We start from the raw sequence: 17,116 nt of genomic DNA, 5'->3' as shown, positions 1-17,116 counted from the left end.
CAGGTTTTTGGTGCAGCACCATATACCTCTTTGCAACTAACTTCCACTATTTTCACTTAGCAACCTCCTGCAACCACTCGCCAACCAGTTTACAAGCGTTTGCAGACAATTTAGTGTTTTCCAAGAAAAACATTGGCAACCATGGTCATTTGTAAGCAATCAAAGAAAATAAGGAAGTTTTTGGTTCAGCATCCTCTCTGTGATTCCTCAGCTGGTCAGGGAATGTGCATTTTTCTCTAGCAACTGGGGGTTCCCCACAAATTCCTGGGGCTGTGTGACTGAGAGCTAACATTGTTCTGTCTTTTTTTAATCTTATGACACTATTATTTTTGAATTAAATATAAATTAATAAGATTTAAATTAAACAAAATGCTTTAATAAAAATTAATTTCATACCCTTTTAAAAAGGTTTTCCAAAATTACTTATATTTAAAACTTTTTTAAAATAACTTAAATAATTCAAATTAATTAATATATTTTTATCAATTACATTTAAAAATGAACCTCGTTTGTCTCTGATGTTTCTTATCTCATCCTATTCTGTTCTTCATGTTCCGTATGACTCTGAGCACTTATTTTCTTATGTCTGTAAGCACTTCCAAAGCTCATCACTTGTCCACGAAACCATCATGGCAAACACATTGTATCTGTGTATAACAGCTGGGTAACATCTGTAAAACAACAGCAGCGGGCACCTCTGAGGTGTAAGAAGAAGAACCGCACTCGGTATGTCAGCCATGTTTGTGGGTGTTTACTCCTGAGCCGAATTGTGTTTGACATTTGTTCCAGACAGATCTGTTTGGGCCTGGTGGTATTTGAGGATAAGAAGTCAACAGAGGCAAGATGCAAAGCAAAGATGTGAGAAGGGTCGTGATGGGGAAGCCTATGATTGATATTCCCATTAGCCACCTGACAAGGTGAGGACAAGGCTCTGATAATGAATTGTGACACATTAATGAGCTTGTCTAGTGCAGACAATACCTGATCAGCCCTCTTACCATTTAACCTTTGATACCAGTGAGGGAAATTGCAGACTTATAAGGCTTTTGTGTCACTTGCAAAGACAGAACATGACTTTAAAAACTGTGAATTAGATAGCGGTTTGTAGATAATATGCCTGAAAGCTTCTGGAAAACGGAAATGATACCAGTTAAACTTTCTTGGACTTAAAACATTTGATGATGTAAAAACAACTGACTTTATTTTTGCTTTTTAAATCTAATTAGGCACAAATATACAGGCTGTGAGTGAGGTTTATCCTCCAATGGATAACTGTTTTAATTATAGTTACATCAGCTTCATCAGTAAAGGTAGTCTGGAGAGAAAACTTTAACATTTCTTTTAAGTCTTTTTAAACAAATCTTTACAATTTTCAATCTCACCACTCTTATCTGATAAAGCAAAGAAAATGAAAGAGTATAAAATCAAACCTAATCATGTTATGAAAAACTCTTACACTGTGTCTCCTTAGATTTCAGGTAAGTGGCGGAAGTGTCATTGTAGCCAGAAGCATTTGAGTCCTTAGCTAACAGGCTAGCAAAGAAACTAGGTTTTATGCTGCTAGCAAGCTCTTTTTGAATTTTGAGCTTTTACACTGTTAGAAACTTCCTGTGTGGGGCAACATAGAACCCACACTGACACATTCATTACACGTATTAGCTAAATATGCGTGTAATGAATGTAGCTATATAATTAGCTATATTAGCTAATTATATTTGTTTTTTAAAGGTAAAGTGTGTTTCTGAGTTTAAGATCTTATGATGATATAGTCCTGGGAATAACTGAGTCAGTCCTTACTGCTTCCATAGAGCCAGGTGCTGCTAGTCAAATACAGTTGATTACATGTTCATCAGCAAGTGCAGTTCTATAAAGCCAGAGGTTTTGGTAGTTTGCTGGTCTGACCTCAAGTTCAGACTGTGCAATAGCCAGATAAAACTACATAAAAACACAAGAGTTACATCTCAGACCGTACAAGCCCCAGTTAGCATTTTAAGTGTTAAAGTTCATGACAGTACAGATAGAAAAAAATAATGAACAGTGGTGGCTTGTTTGACAGTGGCAGGAGAAAGCCTCTTGTCTCTAGGAATAACATGGCTGTACAACTTAGAATTGCAAATTTGAACCTTCTGGAACAATGTCCTTTGGATAAACAAGAACAAGGTGGAGATGTTTGGTCAGCACTACTTTTGAAGAAAACCAAACACAGCGCATCAGCACAAGGACCCAATACCAATGGTCGAGCACAATGATGGAGTGGTGATGAAATGAGCTTGTTTTGCAGCCCCAGGACCTGGCAACTTACACTCATGAACTCCTCTGTATACCAAAGTATTCTGGAGCCAAATGTGAGTCCATCTGTCTAACAGCTAAAGCTTGGTTCAAATTGGGTCATGCAACAGGAAAGTTATCCCAGCACAGCAGTAAATCTACAACAGAATGGCTGAAAAAATAACAATAGGCCAATTAAAGTGAGGACCTCAATCTTATTGAGCTACTCTTGCAGGAGCTTAAGAGAGCTGTGCATAAATGGATGAACTGAAGCAACGAAGGGGTAATAGGATGTACAAACGATGTAAGAGAATGATAAAATCATACAGAAAATGATTACTATTGCTGCTAAAGTTGGTTCTAAAAGCCACTGAATCATGGGGTGTATGTACCATGTGTGTGTGACTGTATATGATAGTCAGACTTTCAGCACTGACAAAGACAAAACAATAGGAATTTTACATTGATTTTAAAATGATAATTAAATTAATTGCTGATCACATCCACAGAAAGCACTGATACAGTATATGTGTGGATATACTTGTAAAAATCACCTGCATACCTGGATGGATGTGCTAAAAATGGATTTTTACAGTATGTCGCTGATACATGAAATTCCAGCACTCCCCCTCTAAAACAAGTTTGTATTTTTGTGTCGAGGTGTGTGTACTGTTTTGTGTGGGCGTATTGATGTTGTCCCTCTGCCCGTCCCCACACCACCCACCCCCCTCTTGTGCCTCATTGGGACGCTGGCCGCCAAAGTCTAATCCCCGGGGAGCTCATTAGAATCAGCGGAGAGGAGAGGGCCCCAGACAGGGTCAGGACAAAATGCACCGCTGAGCTGCATAGTGATGCCTTCCGCTCTGTCTTCATGTCGGTTTGGTTTGGCTGTATGTCAGTTCATCTGAGTGTACGGCAGATGAGAGATTGGCCCGCTCAAGCACTTGACAACTATGTTGGAACGACCACACACATGTAGACACACATGGAGCCAGCGTGGAACTGTTGATGTTACCCACACCATCCCTGTCGCTACATGTGGTTCCACATATCTTATTCACATGCCCCCCCCACCCCCTTTTTTTCATTTCACATGTGATCAGGCTCACATGTGAAGAGCTGTCACTCATCTCCCTGTCATGCTCAAGTCCGCAGGGTTCTCTGTGATGTATGGCAATAAGAGAGGGGTATGAGCAAGGTCAGACACACTGCCACCCACTAGACACTCATTAAATGCTTATGAATCTCAAGTGGAGTCCTGCAGGCTTGCATGGTGTGTGTGTGCACGTATGCGGTGGTGCTTTTTAATTCATAAAACATTTCTGTGTTATTGTGTTTGAGTGTTGTGTGATCTGTGTGTCAGTGGTTTAACCGCATAGGAAGCATAAAAAACATGCATGAAGTGGAGGAAGTATTTTACATTCTTGACTAAGATAAAAGTAAAAATACGATGCTGTAAAAATACGGCTACAAGTGGAGACCCTTTGGGGTAAAAAAAAACCCAAAATAAAAACCTGCAGTTTCTCTAGTGGCCACTGGAGGCTGGCTCCAAACGTGAGTCACTCCCCATAGACTCCCATATTATCGTGGCCAGCTTTACAGCACTATAAACCACGCTGACAGCCTGGTATTAAAAAATGATTTTTGACTTCTTTTACCGTCATGAGGCCTGTAGAGGGGCAATATTGTTATATAGCATTTGTATTAAGACATTAAGTCGTGAATTATAAAAACCCATGGCTGCTATAAATGAAAGACAAGTTATGTTGTTCAGCATTTGTCTGTACTAAAAGAATATTTAAAAAGTCAGCTCTTTTGTTTCCTGAATAAATTCATTTTAATGATTTGGCATTAATCTCATAGTGAATTATGGATGCTGTTTGCTATTTAAACTAATTAGCATGTTCTAACTATTAAGGTTGAATAGTAATGTGATTGCTAATCATGTGGCATTTACTTGTTAACTTTTGGATGTGTGACAGTGTGGGGACAAGTGAATAAGGCCCCAGTCACACCAGTATAGAGACTGTGCTGGCAGTTATGGAAAAAAGTTTATTCTACAACTGGTTGCCAAAAATCTTCTTGGAATTGCTTTAGTCAGTAGCCGATTTCTGCAGTCGCCTGTAGTTTGCATTGAACATGCAGATTTGTCTGCAAGAACTTACTAACTAGTCTCTGAGCAGTTGTAAAACTATGAAAGTATATTCACCTTCAAAGTAAACAAATTCAGCATTGCATCCAGCATGTTTCAAAAGGTGCAGCTTTTAGATTGAAGGCAAATTTTCTCCGTTTCTGGTATGTGCTGACTTTTTCTAGTTTTACTACCTCTTGGTGATTAGTTGGTGAGTGTTTGCAGACAAGTCGTCATCTTCCATGCAAACTACAGGCAGCTGTCAATCTTCTAACACCATAACAATTACAAGGGTTTGTTTTTTTAACAGCAGTGTCTTTGTGACCAGTTTCACCTAGTGACAGGAAGCAAAAGACCATTTGCCAACTCGTCAGGGAGCACATGTTTTTCCTACCAAATGGGGGTTGTACCAAATCCAATATGATGGACCATTCTTAAGCAATGTGCACGTGACATCACATGACAAACCTCTATAGCTAATACTCTGCATAAGAGATGGCCTCCTGTTAGTTAGTGAAGTCCATAAAAGCTGAATCTTTTGGCTGTTGGCATCATTTTTTTTGATGAGCGACTGATGGATCGTTGTAACACCTCATTAATCACTGAGTAGGTCCACCGTAAAGCCTACCCAACTTTATTCTCCCTTTTGACTCCAGTTGGGGCCGAAAATTACAAAATCAAGATCTCATCGGGAAAATGGAGCCGAGAGCCGTTTTCACAGCGACTTGTATAAAATATTGCTTCTTCTTCTGAACTCGCACCCTGCAGGTCGTTAGAAATAATGTTTAAGGTCATTCCACACTGACTTGTCAGAAGTTGTAGTTTGGTTTGAATATGTTATTTGATAGTCTTTAAAATGTTATGTAAGTAAAAGCATAGAAATGTTTAGTAAAATGTCCTTATAGCATCAAAAGCCTAAAATGTTGCTGTTTTGGTTGGTCAAAGTATTGCTATAGTTAGCCAGTGAAATTAGAGTCATGTTTTGTAAGCCCAACAAAGCTTTGAGTACTCCAAATGTGAAATATTCATTTATAACTGTACCGTTAAAAAAACTATGCTTTCTTCTAATTGTAATAAAGTAGAATTATACAATAGTAGTACTCATATCGAGCACAAGTGCCTGAAATATGTGTTTTTGCACAGCGACTGAATAAAGTGCTGAATCATACAGGAGCTAATCTTTTTACTGCCACTCCTTAAAAAAAGGCCACAACAAAGCATCTGTTTGCAGGCCCTGATAATGGCTAAAAGATTTTAAACATTCACAAGAGGGTGCTTATGCACTCATGGAGATTATTGTAGAATGGTACTAGAGCCAAGGTGAGATCTCGAAATGAAAACACTGCAGCGAACGGCTTATCAGTCCTGTAAACACTTTCACTGCCCGTCTACACCTTTCTTTGCTTTGCAATTGCCCTTCTTGCATTTGTTTGATGGTTAGAATATACTTTCATACACAGACTCCTGTATAATATGCATTACTCAAATGGGTTTTTGGGCTCCTGTGCTGGAACTGTGAAGGCTGTCAAGAATGGTTCCTGTTTTGTAGCTTAGATATGGACTTGGTGTTGTCCACAGCGTACAATCAACGAGTTTCTTGAAACATTTCTCAGAGACTTTGGTCCATATTGGCATGCCTCCAGGGGTAAAAGGTGCTTCGGTATCCTAAGCTCTGGTGTCTAATTTGGAGAAAAGAATTACTTAGAAATTAGTCACAGAATAACTTGTTTTGTGGGCTTGATCTGTATATTCACTGCTCTTTGTGGATTAAACCAACAGAATCAACAAGATACTAGCAGATGTTTCTGTCATGGTTTGGCAAGAAGCAACCCCCAAAAGCAGACTCAAACAATAGTTGGCAGATTTGTTAGATTTATTAAAGAATGGCGCAGTTAGCAACTTCCCAGAAGAAGATGTTAGTTTACATAGTGAAGTTTGTCAAGCAGAGGTCTTACATTGGCTCAGCAGAACAGAACAGGAAGGTGAGTGGATGAGTCTTTCCTTGAACAGGTTACACCAAAGGGCAAAATAGAATAACCTTCAAAAAGAGTGGGTGAATATATTTGCATACTATGAGTAGACAGTGGTCAGACATGTTGTTTATACCAAATTATGACCCTCCCACCTGAACGTTGTGGCAGAAATTGAGACTCAACAGACCAGGCCAACTTTTCCAATCTACTGTTGTCCAAAGTTTGTTGAGTCTGTGTGAATTGTAGCCTCAATTTAACTGACAGGAGTGACAGCTGGTGTGGTCTTCTGCTACTGTAGCAGGGTATCTGCTTCAAGAGATGTTCTTTTACATATCTGTAACGAGTGGTTAATTGAGTTACTTTTTCCCCCCATCAGCAGTCAGGTCATTCTCCCCTGCCCTCTGGGGTCATCAAGGCATTTTCACCCAGTGAACTTCCGCTCACTGGATATTTTTATCGTTTTCAGTCCATTTTTTGTAAACCATAGAGGTGATTGTATCAGAAAGTCCCTGCAGATCAGCAGTTTCACATACCCAGATCAGCCCATGTGGAAGCAACAACCATGCTACATTCAAAGTCACTTAAATCTTCTTCTAAATCTTCAGCAGGTCGTCTTGACCATGTCTACATACCTAAATGACCTACGTACGCTATCAATATGCTGAACTGGATGGTGAAGAGTGAGGAAGGCCAGCGATACTGTTATTACTCCAAAAGCCTGTAGACACATAAAGAGTTTATCATGTGGGTGAGCAGAGAGCAGCCCTGTTGATATCCCGAGGCTATCACAGCACTGTTCAATGAGGTCTGATTGACTCCATACATCAAAGGGATTGTGTGCGTGTCAGTACGTTTCTATATGTGCGTGTGTGCGCTCCAGAGAAAGAGCGAGACACACACAGGAAGATGCTTTTTCGAATCACACACGGAAGCTCGCGACTTGGTATAATTGGGAAAGATGCCAGCTTGAGAGAGTCGGGTGGGGGAAGCAGTGTGGTCACAGAGAGCAGGAAGACAGTGGGGGTGTTGGCTGCTTCTCTACCCGCCGGTGGGGGGGCAGCCATTATGAATGGACGAAACAGCGGGACGGGAGGCTTGATTGGAAGCAACCGGAACCTGTTTGTTGTTTAAAAAGTCTCCCTCTCTCACTTTCTCCCTGCTCCTCCTCCCTTCCCTCGTTCCATCTCTGTGTAATTAGGGTGCTGGCTGGAAGAATGATCAGCTGTCATCCCCAATGGTGGCCTTCCACCGCCTGAATGTCAACACTGTCTGAGACCTCCTGTCTGAGTGAGCTGCACACTCAATTAGAGCCACTCAGTCACCGCAGGAGCCGATAGGACAAACACACCGACGCGTTTACAAAAGAAACAAATGCGCACACATACCTATGAGACAACGTTTATGCTCCAGCGGTACCATATAACCGAGAACCATCACAAAGACACGCACATGCTCATTTTGATTCATCACAGAGGCAGCACCCCCGCCCGTTTCCCTCGGTGGTTACATTAATTAAATCACAGCTCTTCAGGATATAAAAGTAAGTATTGCATACTGTGACTTTCTTGCATTTGTGGGAATCCCTCTGCAGGCTATTAGGCTTACTCCTGGATGAAAGTAGAGGCAGGTAGGCGGCGGTTAGATGCCCCCTCTGCTCCATTTGGCCACATCAAAGTGTTCAGAGTTAAGGGGAGAGACAGCGACGAGGCCTTTTTTTAAAAAAAAGAAAGAAAGAAAAGAAATGTTCATGAGTTTTTGTATTGGGAATATCTGTGGTATTTTCTGCATTTCTTAATAAGTGATTCATCAGCGTGATGTCATTCAAAATATATGTCCAGGCTTCAGCTTGCTAAAGACGAGTAAAGGCTCTACAGAAGGCAAAACTATTGCTTTTTAGACTCTTAAAAAGGTTCAAAGACACCAGTTTTCCCGATTATAGGCTTTTTAATGCACTTAGTGTGAAGATAAATTAACTGTTGGCTCTATTTTTCATGGGACCGCACATTAAAACAAAACCTAAAGCCATGCCAGCCTCATCTTTAAACAGCATTTGCCATCAACTAAAGAGAAAGAATGCTTTCTGCCTGTATTTGCTGAATTTCTTACACTGTTCAGCATCATTTTCTTTGACAAATTACTGAGCAGCCACAGACCATCTGGACGTCTCCAAGCCTCTTTACATGCTAGGGATTTAGCTGATGCTCTTATCCACAGCGACATGTGATTGAGTCGGCAGGTAATAAAAGAAAAGAACAAAGATAGTCAGAGTTGGATAGGATGCAAAGGATAAAAATGTATATTTTGCTTCATAAACTGTGCTCGGTAAAGATAACGTAGTATTGGGTAGAAAACAGTAAAGAGATGTTTTTTTGTTGGCATACATGGCCAGACTGCACACATTTGCAAAATATGTGTGTCTGTGTGTGGGTGTGTGATTATTTTGCCAGAGTGCGTAGTTTTGTGAGGGAGAAAGAGACGAGATTGAGTTTAGAGGGATGAAGGGACTTTGTGGGCCCTGTGGAAATTAGAGCTCTCCATCTCTGTCCTCAGGCCACTGTGTGTGTGTGTGTGTGTGTGTGTGTGTGTGTGTGTGTGTGTGTGTGTGTGTGTGCGTGTGTTTGCGTGTGTGCGCGTGTGTGTGCGTGTTGTTAAGGGTCACCGCAGGAAAGAGGAAGTTAAAGTCAGAAACCTCTCACTGTGAAAATCTTCAGTAAGCGGTAAAAGGGGAGAAAAAAGGTGTGTGGAGGAGTACATGTGCAGTTTTACCTGTAATCTTGTCTGTATTGTGTGTGCGAGGCAGCAGCAGGAAAAAGAAGTTAACCAATGTTCTGCTATATGGAAGTCCAGATGTGCCAAAGTTAAAATTACTAAAAAAAAAATCACTCTGTGTGTTCATTATTTTCAGGAGCAGTCTGGAAAAGTGATCACTAATTTGCCTTTAAGCTGGCTGCCAACTTGGGAATGGCTTCCTTTGGTTGGTGGATTTGATGCTATAGTGAAATTGTTTAAAGAGGACCCCCAAAAAACATTAACATGAATTAATAAAATAATGTAATGCTAGAAATGCTCTCTTTTCTACATTTATAAAAATTTTATTCAGATGCAGTGTGACTTATATTTCAACTAAAAAAGGCCGTTTTCAGCTTGAGGGTTCTGCGCAGTGTCTTAGCTGTTCCTACGACTGCTCTCTGTCAGGTTTCAGTTAACGGACTCAGGCGCAGACCGGGACTCCTTACAGGATTTACAGATTTTATTTACACAACGACACCAGGTGATGCTATTTACAAAGTGCTGGAGGGAGGGGAGGGGGGTCCAGGGTTCTGGGGTATGTGAGGGAAAAGACGGGAATCTGACGCCCTCCAAAGGCTCTCTCTCTTCACTCCCCACACTGGGGAAACACCATCCACTCACTCGTCCACGGGATGACAGGCAGGCTGGGAAAGGTCCGGGATAGATCTGTACACAGAGATTATAGTTAGAGGCGAACAGACGGAACAAACTCACAGATCCTTATTTACAATCTACTGAGCGACTGACGCTGATAACTCAACGATCCAGCGACGAGTGACACAGTGCTGCTGTCTTAAATCGGCCTTGTGATTATCCCGATCGGCAGCAGGTGCGTGGGCCAGGGGCGGGAGCCCATAATGAGCATCGCCCCGGCAGGAGAGAGGGAGAGAGAGAGAGAGAGAGAGAGAGAGAGAGAAAACATGTTGCCTAATACAGAATCAGCTGGTGAGGCACAGGGACCATGACACTCTCTTCTGGTCAGAGATCTCCAATGTTGCTCCTGAGATCCACTGGAGCCACTCGCCCAGTTTGGAGGTCACTGCACCCACCGCTCCGATTACCCCAGGGGCCACTGTGACCTTCACCCTCGACATCTTCTTAAGCTCCTCTCTCAGCCCTTGGTACTTCTCCAGCTTCTCATGTTCCTTCTTCCTCACTTTGTAAAGCTGTGTCTTCCTCTGCTTATCCACCACTACTATGTCCGGTTGGTCATTCTCAGCCATCCTTGGACGTCTATACTCAGTGCTGATTGCGCCAAAAATATTGGGCCTCATTCACTATGAAATGGTCTTGTCATGTGCATAAACTAAGCACGCACACACAATTACAGTCAGATTCATGAATTTAACACACTGACTGGTTTTGTTCATACCACCATGGTGAATCAAAATGAAGGAGGCTTTTTGTCATCTACATACCATCTGCATACCATCTGCATACTATCTGCATACTTCTGTGGCTTCTTTTCTCTATAGCCTTTAAAGAAACATGTTTGCCTTGAGGTAAATGGCAGAAAGATATAACGATGCTTTAAGAGAGAATCCTGCGACTCTAAGGCAAAAAAGCAGCACAAAGAAACGGAAGCAGGAAAAGCGCACCTTTCCCGAGGGTTTCCACAGGATGACAATGCTTTAAAAAAATCCTTGAGCTGAAGTAATGGAGGTGCTGAATATCGATCCTTGCAAGACTCTCCCTGAGCCATGAGTTAAAAAAAAGAAAAGGTTTGACATCAAAGGTAATATGAAAAAAGATGAACAGACCATAAGAAAAAGAAGAAAAAAGGTGGAGGACAAGGAGTACCTGACCTACCAGCCAGAGATGAGAAACTCAAAGCAGCTATTGATTGTACATGAAATTAGTCTGTAAGAGGTGACGTCCAGCAAAACACATGATGAGATAACATGTTTCATATGTAAGTTAAAAATCAGAGCATTTTAAGTTTATTGTTATTTGCCAGAACACAATTAACAGAAACAGACAAACACCCACAGCAATATTTGGTTAAATGTTCCTCAGCAATTTACACCTAGACCAGATGCTTTGGTAGCCATCAACAAGCTTGTGGTATTTATTCCATCCACTTTGTGTAATGTACCACTACCACTAGCAGCAGAAAAGCCCCAGAGCATGATGCTACCACCACCATGCTTAACAGCTGCTACAGTGTTCTTGGGTTTGAAAGCCTCACCTTTACTCCTCCAAACATACCTCTTGTCCCTGTGGCCAAACAGCTCAATCTTTGTCTCATCTGACCATAAAACCTCATTTTATCATGTCTGTGTGAGCAGCTGCAAATTTCAGTCGAGCTTGAAGTCATTGATTTTGGACGAGGGCGTCCTTTCTTGGTCACCACCCTCTCAGTCCATGATGATGTAAAACTCTGAGCCTCAGGTTTTGCGCCTCAGCAGATTCTGAGTTGTTCCTGAATATCCAAACCACTTTCCTCTAATCTAAGGGTGACAGTTCAGGTCTTCCTCAAGACTTCTGCAAAGCGTTCACGCATTGGAATAACTTGTACTTAAGTACAGTTCTTTAAACTGTTTGATCTTGCAATCTGCAGTTGTTTAGAAATAGCTCCATAAGAACTCCCAACTTATCAACAGTGGATCAACAGCTGACTGAGTGCACAATATGCATTTCCATTTGTTTTGCAATTTTCAAACAGCTGATGAATGACCTCTTTTTAGTTTACAGAGACATGAGGGATACTTCCCAAAGTCTGACCTGCATGGGCTCATCCACCCAGTGGTTACCACCAGGTCTCTAGAAACACTACTGTGTGAACCAAAACTGAACTTGCACTGCTATAAATTATCAGTGATAATTTGGTAGTTATATAATAATCATAACTACCAACTTGCATTAATTTGTTTGTAACTTCTAGCCAAAGTATATCGATAGAATTGGGCTGAGTGGGCATAGTGCCTTCAGCGAGAGGACATGGATCCCTGAGGTCTATCCATAAGGGCGAATTTATGCTCGCTGTTCAGCTGTACAATTGTGTCGATTTTTAATATATAAGTACCAAAGATCCGAGTCTGTCAGATTATACAGAGGGCTGCCGACAGGCCTCAGAACCTCGAGCACCACTTACTAAAAGATTTATGTCAGTGTATGTATATATTTGAGCTTCTGTGTAGACATCTGAGCATGTGTGGATTAGAGAAAAACCAAAATGAATTTAAGCTTGTACACTCAGTTTTTATATTTATAGTCATCAAAGATGTTTTCTGTACAATCATTCAACCCGGGATAAAAGAACAGTTCAAAGAAACCATTAAAAGCCCCAAATTACCATGGCATTCAGGCTGATTAATGGATGGAAACTTCTCACCACAACTGTAGAAAACACAAACATGGCAGCTGGAAATCTGGGGGGGTTGCCCCCCCTCACCACCACCACCACACACACAACATCGACTGAAAGGTGCCTCATAACCTGAAGTGATGACTCTAGCTGCTTGAGCCGTAGTTTTCACGGTAAAACAGGTCTTCGCACTAATCAGCACGTATAACTTTGTGTAGAAGGAATAGCAAGCACACATTCCGTTTACTGCACTTTTAGTTTTCCTCACAAGTTTTTCTTCCTAAAATATTTTATAAAATCAAGCCTCTCACAGTATTGCTATGAGCATTCAACAGCAGCTCCAGCTACCCTTTCAGAGGTGATTTTGTACAGCTCTCTGCCCCCGACAGTGTGCCTCAGGCTGTTGTGCCCAACCTTTACCTCCATTTGGCCTCTCCTCTCTAACTCTCCCTCTCTTGTTTTCTGCTCTCTCCTCTGCTGCCGTCTCTGCTCTGATTATTATGTTGTGTGGAAAAGTTGCCTCACAGGAAGTTGCTGTCTCATGTTCCTCCTCCTGCGTTCCACACGATAATCCTCAGCTGCAGACTGGACTGAGCGTCTTCAGTGGGAGGCAGCAGATAGGTCTCTTTGGTTCTGTTTTTCCCCCAGACTTTTGCATAAGCCTCAGGCATGGAGCTAGCATGTCCCACCGGTTTCCAATCTGGTTGGTGAAAAACAAAAGGGATGATCTAAAAACAACAGCAGCCTGGAGTTTTAAAGAAATATTCAATTATAAACAGGAAACTTTTATTTGAGTTTGAAAATGACAGATCCCAGGATTTAAAACCTCAGGTTGCAGCTGAGTCAGTAATAAACATTTCACCTAGCTTTAGGTGGGGGGGTTGAAGGGTAGATAACTTTTCCTCAGATTAGCAAAAAAGGTGTAATACCAAAGCTATTTTCTAAACAATTAGACTAAATAACCACTTACTGGATCTGCGTGGCTTTGGAGGGATTGCTGAGGAATACTAATGATGCTTACCATAGCTTCATATTTAAAGCTGCAAAACGTCCTTTGAAATCTCTGATAGCTATGAAACGACATGCATGCATTTGAAAGATTAACCGCAGGATCACGCTCACATTTATCCTGAGTTCATTCGTTGAAATCATACACAGTCTATATATTTGATGCCGTCACGATTGGTTTGGCCGGCCTGAGGTTAAACGGAGGGGAAAGAGTCAATCTTTTACAGCTTTGTGAAGACTTAACGATCACGTAGGTTAATTATGCTGGCAAAACTTGTGGCTTTGCCCCTGATTCTGTGCTTGCTTCAGCCCTGGATCGCGCTGGATATAACTCATGAAAATTGCCAGCTAACATTAACCATGTGCAGCCGTGGCGCGGCAGGAGAGATATGGCCCCATGATGGGAGATAACTGTGATTTATGCTTCATATCTTTAACCGCGTAACCCACACGTTCTGAATTTAATTGCACATTACATTAATTGCACAACACCACGAGCGGTTTTCCCTGCGTTATTACAATGTAAATATGCCATCTGAAGTTAAAAAGGTGCAATATGTTAGAGTAATGATGTCAGATTAGCACTAACATGACGAAGAGGAGCGCTGTAACGACACAGATTAACAGAGAAACAGATTTATGATTCAATTCTAGCAGCTTTTTCGGTGGCAGTTTGAATCCTACGGAATCCAGATGTTTCAGAGAGAGGATAATATCATAACATCAGCAGAGTAAATAATACCTAACCGTCTCACACTCCCATGTAGCTTCACAACTGTAACCAAGCAACAGCTGGTATGGCAAGCTATGAACGTCTCCACATGTTGAAGTGATGTGCATACGGCTGTGTAAATAAAGAGTTTGGATGGTGGTGTCTGTGTGGATGTCCCTTTTCTTTCCTTCTCCAAAATCGAACTCATAAGCACAAGTGTGAGAAATGAATTAAACGCTGTGTTTATCTGTAAACATGTCCGGACAACTAATAGTAGTAACTCTAAAGAGAAAACATCCATCTGGGTGAAAATGCCTTGTTGATGTCAGAGGTCAGAGGTGAATAGTCAGATGGCTCTGAGCTAACAGGAAGGTAACAGTATAACCAAGGCATGCAGAAGAGCATCTCTAAATGAACAAGACATTGAACCTCGATGGACTAAAGCAGCAGAAGACCACACTGGGTGTCATTCCTGTCAGCTAAGAACAGGAAACAGAGGCGATGGCTGCACCAAAATTGGAAAAATGTTGCCAGGTCTGATAAGTCTCAATTTCTGCTGCAACATTCAAATGGTAGGTTCAGAATTGGGTGTAAACAACATGAAAGCATGGATCCATCCTGCCTGGTTGTGGTGTTAATGGTTTGGGGGATATTTTCTTGTATTGTTGTTGAACATGTCCATCCCATGTCACAAAGTGTAGATCATCTGAAACTGGTTTGCTGAACATGACAAATCTGCAGCAACAGTGTACTGCTATCGCCTTGTTGAATGTATGCATCTCTGAAAACAGCAAGTTAAGCCTGATACTAGCAAAATGTACCCAATAAAGTGACGTGTGAGTATGTTTCTCTGTTCGTTTCTTTTTTTAAAACACAATTCCACTTCAGTATGCCTTTTGGCTGATGCAAAAAAGACATGCTCTATGGTACACTTTGAACAGTATTGACATATATACACTTTTCCAGCACATCAGCAGCACATAGACTAAGTAAGGTCTTGGTAATGTGTCAGCATTAAATCAAAAACGCGTTATCTGCATCCTAATAAGTACACTAAAATGGAAAAACAGCCATTTTAATCTTTAGAGAAAGTAGCTCATTGACATAAAGCTGTCTTCCTGAATTTATATGGGCAATAAGTGCATATAAGTACAGCAATGAATTTGTATAAGTAGAGCAATTGTTCTTTATTTCAAGAGAGCCTTCCTAATTCATGGAATAATTCTTTTTACACTTGGGGTCCACATCCTGCTGAGAGTACTTCTGACCACAATAAATGAAACTCTGGTGGAAAACAAACCTAAAAACAAGCACTAGTCAAACCCCAGGCTGCTATATTAAAGGGTCATCAATCTTGTGGCTCCATTTCAAAAAGCTGCCTCTCCTTGGTGCGAGGAGATGTGGGCAAAACACCCCGTCAAGGTGACACGCTGCAATTAAACAGCGGCAGTCTGTTGGCGATGAGCTGTCATCGTCGAGCTATGTCACAGGTGTACAGGGCAGCTGTAAGTATAATTGCTACAGGCCTCCGGGATGGAGCTGAACCCTCGTCTCCTGGCGGCGATAGCAGGCTTCAATGGAAGAATGGCTTTAAAGGAGACTTGTAATACACTGACAAATGGTTATACAGCAGTTGCCAAATTAACAGTGACCTCTCCCCCCTTTGCTGTCTGGTGTGGGTGATAATGTGCAAAGTCTTGTCGGCAAGTGTGCTTAATGTTCAAGATAATCTGTCTATTATGTGAGTTCGGTGTTAGGAAGGGAATGAGTATCAATTAAATTTCCTTTTTATGCAGCGAATGGGAAACGTAATTTTTCTGGACAGTCATTGAAGAAGCCAGACCTAATATAGATTTTAAATAAGCAGCTTTATAAGAATATATAACAGGAGATAGTTCAAATACTGTTCATCCGCAGTAGAAGCCCACCTCTCTAAATTACTGTGGTGGAACTCGATGTGCTTACTAATCGAGTCTCGGTGCTCTGAGGAAACTAACAGAGAGAGAGGGGAGAGGGGCAGAAGGAGGACGAGAAAGGAGGGGGAGGATTTTAGTTCATAAACACTGTTTACTTAAAGCACCCCATTGCCTTATTAGTATTAATAGCAGTGACTTCAGAAAGCTCATATTCTGCCATTGGACAGTTTTGTATTATTTATGATTGAAATGAAAGCCTGGGAGTGGAATGAAGGAGCGCTTGCATAGCAAAGATGTTGCCTATGCCAGTTTACATAACCAACACTTGGGTAAACAGTGTATTAAGCGCAGCACGGGGCGAGAGTAAAACGACAGCAAAATGTTGTATCCACACATTATCCGATTTGAGGCGAGGTTTTGGAGGAAGCTAGGCGAGCACACTGCGGACCTTTTTGATGCAGCTGGTCTTCATCTGCAAGTCCTTTTGAGCATGAAAGCGTGGAGCGGTGCAGCATCTCGTCTCCAGTGCAAGTTTCTGAAATGTTCATCTCATGAAGTCGGGTCAAAATAACTGTAACTTGAGAGCTTCTTTGCCTTAATTAAAGACACCATCTGCTAAATTTTATTATTGAAGCTGTTAGCATGTGGATTAGAGCATCTGAAAGCAGCTTTCGTTTTCCATTCTATTTATAGGCAGCAGGGTGGCGTGTCGAGCAAGGAAACCTATGATCTGGGCTGAGGACTTGAGCTTCCCCACTGAGGGGTATTTGAAAAAGATACAGAATGCCTAATAAGGTTAGCAATCCCTGATTTGGCTGATTTTGAAGATACACAACTCATAACAAGGATAAAAACTTTAAAGTGGTGCTTTCCCAAGTAAATATCAAGTAAAGAAAGCCCCCACAACACTTACTAAACACACGTGCACAAACGACCACACCATATATCGAATCAATCTTTATTTATATTAAATTAAAAATATACTTTTGACAGATTCATGTAACAAACATG

Source organism: Simochromis diagramma, unplaced genomic scaffold (genome assembly GCF_900408965.1).
Source record: "Simochromis diagramma unplaced genomic scaffold, fSimDia1.1 OVJJ01000107.1, whole genome shotgun sequence".
NCBI classification, from domain to species: Eukaryota; Metazoa; Chordata; class Actinopteri; order Cichliformes; family Cichlidae; genus Simochromis; species Simochromis diagramma.
Note: the sequence above shows the minus strand (reverse complement) of the source record.